The sequence below is a fragment of the Salvelinus sp. IW2-2015 genome, unplaced genomic scaffold (genome assembly GCF_002910315.2).
Source record: "Salvelinus sp. IW2-2015 unplaced genomic scaffold, ASM291031v2 Un_scaffold1422, whole genome shotgun sequence".
NCBI classification, from domain to species: Eukaryota; Metazoa; Chordata; class Actinopteri; order Salmoniformes; family Salmonidae; genus Salvelinus; species Salvelinus sp. IW2-2015.
In genome coordinates this window covers 185,763-195,322 of record NW_019942898.1, presented here as the reverse complement: position 1 = coordinate 195,322, position 9,560 = coordinate 185,763, and the positions used below count along the sequence as shown (strand labels likewise).

Sequence of the window (9,560 nt, the reverse complement as noted above, 5' to 3'; positions counted from 1 at the left end):
GACTCTCTATTCTCTCTCGCGTGTCTGTTGACTCTCTATCCCTCTTCTGTCTGTGGACTCTCTATCTCTCTCTCTCCTCGTCTGTAACTCTCTAATCTCTCTGGTCTGTAACTCCCTCTGATCTCTCTAGTCTCTCTGTTGTGACCTCTATCTCTCTCTCGCTGTCTGTTGACTCTCTATCTTCTGGTCTGTGACTCTCTATCTCTCTCTCTGTCTGTGACTCTCTATCTCTCTGTCTGTGATCTATCTCTCTCTCGTCTGTCTGTGAATCTCTATCTCTTGTCTGTGGCTCTCTATCTCTGCTCTCGCTGTCTGTGACTCTCTATGCTCGCTCTTTATCTCTCTGTCAGTGCTCTCTATCTCTCTCTCTGTCTGTGACGTCTCTATGCTCCTTTATCTCTCGCTGCCTCGTGTCTGGTGACTCTCTATCTCTTATCTTACTGTCTGTGACCTCTATCTCTCTCTGTCTGTGATTGTGACTCTCTATCGTCTCAGTGTCTGTGGACTCTCAATCATCTCCTCTCTCTCATGTCGTGTCGACTCTCTATCTCTATCTCTCTGTTTGTGACTCTCTCTCTCTGTCTTGGTGTGACTCTATCTCCTCTGTCTGTGACTCTATTTCTCTCTGTTTGACTCTCAATCTATCTCTCTTCTGTCTGTGACTCTATCTCTCTCCTTCTCTCTCTCTCTCTCTCCTCTCTCTCTGTCTGTGATCTCTATTCTCTCCTCTGTGTGGTGTGTGACTCTCTAGCTCTCGTCTGTCTGTGTATGACTCTCACTCTCTTCCTCTACTCTCTCTGTCTGTCTTTGACTGCTCTTCTTCTCTCTCTCTCGCTTTCTCTCTCTGTCTGTGACTCTCTATCTCTCTTCTCTGTGTATGTGTGTGACTCTCTATCTCCCTGCTGTCTGTGACGTCTCTATCTCTCTCGCTGTACTGTCTGTAACTCTCTGTAATCTCCGCGCTCTGTTGTGCACTATGCTATCTCTCGTCTGTGACTCTTATCCTCTCTCTCTTGTTGTGACTTCTCTATCTCTCTCTCTCTTCTGTCTGTGACTCTCTATTCTGTCTGTGTGTGTGTGATCTTTCTCTCTCTCTGTGTGGTCGGATCTTCTCTATTTCTCTCTGTCTGTCTGGACTCTCTGTATCTCCGCTCTGTCCACGGTTGGAACTCTCTATCTCGTCCTCTGCTGTGATCTCTATTTCGTGTCTGTGTGTGGTGTGACTCTCATTCAGTTCAATTTCAATTCAATTCAAGGGGCTTTATTGGCATGGGAAACAGTGTTAACAATTGCATAAGCAAGTGAGAGATATATATACAGTGAAAATTAAACAATAAAAATTAACAGTAAAATTACACATGAAGAAGGTTTCAAAACAATAAGGAGACATACAAATGTCATAATTGAAATATTAGCGTGTTGTAGCAATGTAGCATAATGGTTAAGTACCAAGTGAAATAAATTAAGCATAAATATGGGTTGTATTTACAATGGTGTTTGTTTTCACTGGTTTGCCTTTCTCTTGTGGCAACAGGGTCAAAATTTGCTGTCTGTGATGGCACAGCTGTTGGACGATTTCAACCAGTAGATATGGGAGTTTTTATCAAATGAATTGGTTTTGTTTTTCGATGCTTTGGTGGATCTTGTGTAATTTGAGGGAAATAGTCTCTCTAATAGGTTCATACATGGGAGGAGGTTAGGAAAGTTGCAGCTCAGTTTCCCTCATTTTGTGGCAGTGAGCACATAGCTGGTTTCTCTTGAGAGCATGTCTGCTAACGGCGCGCCTTGTCTAGATAGCAAGGCGTATGCTCCTGGGTCCTGTACATAGTCAAACGCTTTCCGTTAAGTTTGGGTCAGTCAGCAGTGGTTAGGTATCTCTGGCACGGTGGTACTGCTCGTTAGGGCCATAGCCATTCTAGGTTGCTCTGTTTTTTTGTTAATGTCTCTTCCAATGTTCAAGTAGACTATTTTTTTGTTTTTCTCAGGATTTGGTTGGGTTAATGTGTGCTGTTGTCCTGGGGCTCTGTGGGGTGTGTTTGTGTTTGTGGAACAGAGCCCTAGGACAGCTTGTGCTTTAGGGGACTCTTCTCAGGGTTCATATCTCTGTAGGTGATGGCTTTGTTATGGAAAGGTTGTGGGAATCGGTTCCTTTTTAGGTGATTGTAGAATTTAACGGCTCTTTCTGGATTTTGATAATTAGTGGGTATCGCCTAATTCTGCTCTGCATGCATTATGTTGGTGTCTCGCGTTGTATCACGGAGGATTTTTTGGCAGAAATTCTGCATGCAGAGTCTCATATTTGGTGTTTGTCCATTTTGTGAAGTCTGGTTGGTGAGCGGATCCCAGACCACACAACGCATAAAGGGCAATGGGCTCTATGACTGATTCAAGTATTTTTAGCCAGATCGCAATTGGTATGTTGAAATTTAATGTTCCTTTTGATGGCATAGAATGCCCTTCTTGCCTTGTCTCTCGGATCGTTCACAGCTTTGGTGGGAAGTTACCTGTGGCGCTGAGTGTTTAGGCCGAGGTATGTATAAGGTTTTTTGTGTGCTCTTAGGGCAACAGTGTCTAGATGGAATTTGTGGTCTGGCGACACTGGACTTTTTTTGGGAAACACCTTAATTGTTTGGTCTTACTGAGATTTACTGTCAGGCGCCCGCAGGTCTGACGAATCTGTGCAGAAGATCTAGGTGCTGCTGTAGGCCCTCCTTGGTTGGTGACAGAACAACCAGATCATCAGCAAACAGTAGACATTTGACTTCGGATTCTAGTAGGGTGAGGCCGGGTGCTGCAGGACTTTTCTAGTGCCCGCGCCCAATTGCTTGATATATACTGTTGAAGAAGGTGGGGCTTAAGCTGCATCCCTGTTCCACCCCACGACTCTGTGTGAAGAAAGGTGTGTGTTTTTGCCAATTTTTAACCGACACTTGTTGTTGTGTACATGGATTTTATAATGTCGTATGTTTTACCCCAAACCACTTTCCATCAATTTGTATAGCAGAGACCTCATCGCAAATTGAGTCGAAGGCTTTTTCGAAATCAACAAACAAGCATGAGAAGACTTTGCTTTTGTTTTGGTTTGTTTGGTTGTCAATTAGGGTGTGTAGGTGATACATGGTCTGTTGTAACGGAATTTGGTAAAAACGCCAATTTTGGGGACATCTGTGGCTGGTTAGAGTCTATGGATTCTTCAATTACATTGAGCTGATTTCTGACGTGCTGTTCCTTCTTTTTCCGTAGTGTATTTCTGTATTGTTTTAGTGATTCACCATAGTGAAGGCGTAGACTCAGGTTTTCCGGGTCTCTATGTTTTTGGTTGGACAGGTTTCTCAATTTCTTTCTTAGATTTTTGCATTCTTCATCAAACCATTTGTCATTGTTGTTCATTTTCTTCGGTTTTCTCTCACTCTCTGTCTGTCTGTGACTGTCTATCTCCCTCTCTGTCTGTCTGTGACTCTCTGTCTCTCTCTCTGTCTGTCTGTGACTCTATCTCTCCCACTCTGTCTGTCTGTGACTCTCTCTCTCTCTCTGTCTGTCTGTGACTCTCTCTCTCTCTCGCTGTGTCTGTCTTTGACTCTCTATCTCTCTCTCTGTCTGTCTGTGTGTGATTCTCTATCTATCTCTATATTCCTCTCTCTCTCTCTCTGTGTGTGTGGCTCTCTATCTCCCTCTCTCTCCCTCCAGTTTACAGTGAGGCAAGCAGCAGACTTCTTAAGACTCAGCAGCCGACTTAATACTTTTACTGCCTTGCCTGGCTCACAGCATGTTATTGGTGTGTTTTAGGAGGGACTCCTCCTCCTACCTTTTCCTGTCAGGGAGAGTCCGGTTCTGGGCCCTGAGGGGGCTTGTAAACTGACGTGTGTTTTCATTTCACCCAAGTTTCCTCGGGAAGTCCTTCATCGCTAAAAATATCCCAGGTATAAGCATCCCAATGTGTTTAGCATTCTTGTCATGACAAAATATAGCCACTCACCAACACACTCACACACACCTTACCCCCCAGCTCTGTGAAGGTGTGAAAACATCGTCCTCTTCATTGATGCTTATTCCCATTGCTAATGACTTGGTCTGTAGTGGAGCGAACCACACTGCTGCTATGAGACATTATCATGGTTAAATCAATCATGAGACGCCAGCAAAAATTGGCTTTCCATTTATCTCACTTTCATTTATCTCGCTTTCATTTATCTCGCTTTCATTTATCTCGCTTCCATTTATCTCGCTTTCATTTATCTCGCTTTCATTTATCTCGCTTTCATTTATCTCGCTTTCATTTATCTGGCTTTCATTTATCTCGCTTTCATTTATCTCGCTTTCATTTATCTGGCTTTCATTTATCTGGCTTTCATTTATCTGGCTTTCATTTATCTGGCTTTCATTTATCTGGCTTTCATTTATCTGGCTTTCATTTATCTGGCTTTCAATTTTATCCTGGCTTCCATTTAATCTGACTCCATTTATCACTTCCATTTATTACTTCCATTTATCTGGCTTCCATTTATCTGACTTCCATTTATCTGGCTTCCATTTATCTGACTTCATTTATCTGACTTTTCATTTATCTGCATGTCCAGACTTATATTAGACTCCCAATGAAGTGGTTTAACATTGTATTTTCAAGCCAACCATGCTACCAGTAACACACAAAACAATTAGAACACAAAACAATTAGAACACAAAACAAGTTGAATACAAAACAAGTTGAACACAAAACAAGTAGAACACAAAACAATTAGAACACAAAACAATTAGAACACAAAACAATTAGAACACAAAACAAGTTGAATACAAAACAAGTTGAACACAAAACAATTAGAACACAAAACAATTAGAACACAAAACAATTAGAACACGAAACAATTAAAACACAAAACAATTTGAACCCAAATCAATTTGACATAAACAGTTGCATTCAGGAGTTTTGACAAATCTCAATAAAAAAAATAAGGTGCACCAAAGCAAAAACCTGATCAAAATGAATTGATATGAATGCTGTAAGTACAGAAATGGTTTGCTCAGTGGGAAATTAATATCCAAATAGTCAGTGACAACTGTGTGGAGTTTGTGACAGTAACTATGTGACCTTATTACAGTATTATTGACACTATGTCCTGGGATTTCCTATGTTGTTCTGTTGAAGAACCCCGTACCTTCTAATAACTGTAGTGTGGCCTGTGAGTATCATAGATAAAAAGTCTCCGTTTTTCACAGATAGCTTTTAGTTTGTAGCTCAAACCATTCGACTCTACAGATGATTTTGTATAAAAGACCCGTCCCCAGGCCCTTTCGGGATCTGCCCTTGTCTCAATCACCGTTCTAGCTCAGCTCCCGTTAATCACACAGACTAATGATTGGTATCTGTTGATACAGAAGACTAATACAACGGTACAACCCAGAAGTCTGTAACTCAACGTCCAAAATGGGACTCATTGGGTCCAACGCTCCGTTTGCTTGCAGGACATCAGAACAGTCAGAATGAAGCTTTACAGTAAAAGATAGAACGGACATCAAAGCAGATCATTAGATTTTATTCATTCATTATATTTCCACTTCATTCTTGCACTAAAAGTGGAGAAACTTAAATATAAATGAAAAGAGACATAAATTGTTAGTAAAAACCTTGAAACTGTTTTTGAATAAGAATACAACCGTTTTGCAATACTGTCACAAAGTGGATGAGTTTGGTAGACTTTGTGCTTGAATAACCCACATAAAGCAGAATACCACAATGTTATAGTACATTATAGTACTTATCTAACACTCCAAAGTACATTAAATCTCAAAGTTTACTGAGTACTGTATGGTTTCATTTAATACAGAGAAGTGACATTTCAGAAACACACAACTATATTGCTGACAAATGAAAAAAAACTCCAATCTGAACTCATGGGCAACATCTTGTCCTGTTAGTTACAATAATGTACAATGTTCACAGCTAAGAAAAAAGAAATAAAAACGAAAAAAGACATATATATATATATAGTAGCCTATATTGAACACAGCTCTCTCAAAGTATTTCATGCACAGTTCTTCCTTTCAGGTTGTCATCGAATTTTGTAATTTAGGTGAACCATCCCTTTAAGCTCTTCTAGCTGTGTTTCTCTGTACATTCAAAATGATATATTTACAAATTCAACAAATAATTGACATTTCTGTAAAAAAAACTAAAAAACAACAACGTAAAACTTGATGCAAGTTAAGAAAAGAAAATAGCTTGCGAACCCTTGTCACCTCAAAGGCCCTCAAATGTACTTCATACGAGTGAGCACCTCTTTCCTAGCATGACCAATATCCCCTCAACAACAGCACACACACACACACACGTGCACACGCACACACGCACCACAGAATTACAAACACTTCATAGATGACCAGAACCTTTGAAAACAACAAGGAATTTTAAACATAAAATGCATTTGCTGTGTCTAATATGGCTGCCCTATGCCGCTTGATGGAAGGAAAATAAATCCCATATCTGAGAAAAAGCACTGGAAAGCGTTTTAAAATATGACTATATGAAGTATTCCTTCCTTTATGATGTCCTCCATCGTTTCATCCCTCCCTACTGAACTCATGCCCCCAAGAGTGTGACTCCACAGTCCTCTGGCTTTGTGCCCGTTGCACTCACTGAACTCTGGGTAAAACAGTATTTTTTTTTATGAATCTAGACTGAACTGAATCAGAGTTCTGAGGCACACTACTGCTGAAGGCCACCCATGAAGCATCACAAATGAACATGACATTTTGAAAAGCAAAAAAAACGCTGCCGTTGGATGCCAGTACATGCCCTTGGGGTCTGACAAGAAGAGCCATAAGGTCACCGTCAGGTGAGATCATGTGAGTTGCAACCACAGGAAATGAGGTCACATGCAGGTCAAAGGTCATGAGGATGACGTCATGAGGGCGTGTATAGCATCAGCATTTGCTTTCGCAGCAAAAGAATAATACATTTAGGAACTCTCTGTCTGCATATACAGTACATACTGTACAAAATCCTGCACTGTAAATTCAACCTTTACCTTTGTTACTGTAAATTCAACCTTTACCTTTGTTACTGTAAATTCAAGCTTTACCTTTGTTACTGTAAATTCAACATTTACCTTTGCTACTGTAAATTCAACCTTTACCTTTGTTACTGTAAATTCAACCTTTACCTTTGTTACTGTAAATTCAACATTTACCTTTGTTACTGTAAATTCAACCTTACCTTTGTTACTGTAAATTCAACATTTACCTTTGCTACTGTAAATTCAACCTTTACCTTTGTTACTGTAAATTCAACATTTACCTTTGCTACTGTAAATTCAACCTTTACCTTTGTTACTGTAAATTCAACCTTTACCGTTGTTACTGTAAATTCAACCTTTCACTATGTGACTGTTAATTCAACCGTTACCTCTGTTACTATAAATTCAACCTTTACCTTTGTTACTGTAAATTCAACCTTTACCTTTGTTACTATAAATTCAACCTTTACCTTTGTTACTGTAAATTCAACCTTTACCTTTGTTACTGTAAATTCAACCTTTACCTTTGTTACTGTAAATTCAACCTTTCACTATGTGATTGTTAATTCAACCTTTCTGCAACAACAACTGTATAAACTGTACAAACTGCCCGTCTTGCAAAAATACATAGAATAATAGCCATACATTTAGTAACTCATTTCACCACTAGGTCCACAAAGACATTGATGCCTCTTTATGGTGGCCCTGAGGGACAAAAAGTACCTTTAACATACACAATAATATCAAGACAACGCTTTGACTGGAAAAACAATATGGTAAATAATACAAATGTGAACCGCATAGTAGTCCAAGATAGACAATATCTTCCGTGTAATATACTAATTAGTGTTAATCTCAATATGTTAATATATGGATGTACATCATTTCAGGATTTCCATGCACTGTATAAGAATCGTAGTCCTCCAGGAGTATCTAGTATCTCCAATGTGTATCTTATGTATCTGTGACAGCAGGGTGGTTCTCATTGGTAGTTCTGGGTGCAGATGGGTGAGGCATGTAATGATGATGATGATAAGCCACACAATGATGTGATTGCCCTGTGATATGGGGGATGGAACAGTCACCGCAGTGTCTCCTATTGGCTGGGAGGATAAACGTCTAATTAGCTACGCAAAGAATATATAAGAATCTGCAACGCTGCCTAGTGGCCTGGCTACACAAAAAAGTAGCATATACTGTAGCGCCACCTAGTGGCCTGGCTGACCAATTGAGTGGCTACACAAAGGAGTTCATAGCGGTTGTATTAACTGGGGATGGGGCCTCAGCAGTTTCCCTGATGGAGCTCTTTCCGCTGTACTGCCCAATAAAAGACCCATCCTCGTTGAACTGTCCGTCTCCACCTCCATAGTCAACTAAACTGTCGTCACTGCTGTCCCTGTGCACCGTCCCGTTAGAAGGTGTGCGGCTCCCTTTTAACGGCTTATGGTCCTCAGTGTCACTAGGAGAAAAGGACATGCAGGTGTTATGATGACATGAGAATGTAAACAAGGAGTTTAGTGCATGGCCTTTTTTTTTTTTTAGATGGAGCGTTGAAGGGCCGCCAATTAATTTTACTTTGATTTCCCAGGTCAAATTACCTTTGGTCGTTTTGTAATTTCCTTATTAATATGGAAAGTATGGCCTGATCCATTGATCTATCCCATCAGTCTACAATTTTAGTTACTTATGATAATATTGTATAAATACTTAAATATTTACTCAAATAGTACTACATCTGATAGTCATTAACATTTCTGTCCACTGCAGCGGATTCATTTTCTGTAGCAGAATTTACTTTGCCCCAAGTCCAAAAAAATTTTGAGACATGATCGATTAGTTGGTTCCATCACGCAACAGGGGAATTCAAGCAAAATCATACCTGTTCTGAATTCTTCATGAAAGCATAACATGAGGTGGAAAATAATCATATGTGCTGTGATGCTAGACATAAACTTTTCTCACCAACAAAGGTTGCAATGAAAAACAGAAAATCCAAGGCAATGATATAAATAAACAAATATGAAAAGCACATTTTCAGCCAAATGACTCAAAGCAAAAAAATACAAATTATCACAATTTTGCAAACAAATGAAGAAACGGCAAATAATGCTTTTTTTGTTGTTGCATTAGTTAGACAACATTGAAATCGTTGTGAGGTTATGATTCATGACAGTGAATAGCAGGTGAACGCTCCTTCATAAAGCTTTAATAATGATTATTAATAATTTACTACATGTGTTATTCATAACAGGTTATGTCAGCTTATATCACATTGCATAAAAATGACTAACGGAACCAGGACACAATCTACAGTTAACTGATCAAAATCACTGCATATGGCACAAAAAAATTATCTTATGATATGTTATGACATCACTATGTAGGCTTTATGACAGCTCATAACCGTTTAGAAGACACATAAGGACAGTGGTGTAATCCTGGGATGGATTTTACAACAGGCCTTTTTCTCCAAGTGGCTTTAGTTACTGTTTATCTAACAGATATCACAGTATGGCAGCCAATTTAAAGCTCACAGTCCACCCTTTGGTT

The 9,560-nt window shown here is 39.7% G+C and overlaps 1 long non-coding RNA gene across 1 annotated transcript; it reads right to left on the bottom strand.

Moving 5' to 3' along the window:
- Positions 1-5,515: 5,515 nt before the first annotated feature.
- Positions 5,516-9,523, bottom strand: LOC139024367 (uncharacterized). Its single transcript, XR_011475646.1, has 2 exons — positions 7,259-9,523; positions 5,516-7,205 (listed from the first exon to the last, which is right to left on the bottom strand). It is a non-coding gene; the product is annotated as an uncharacterized lncRNA (long non-coding RNA).
- Between the last annotated feature and the right edge of the window lie 37 nt (positions 9,524-9,560).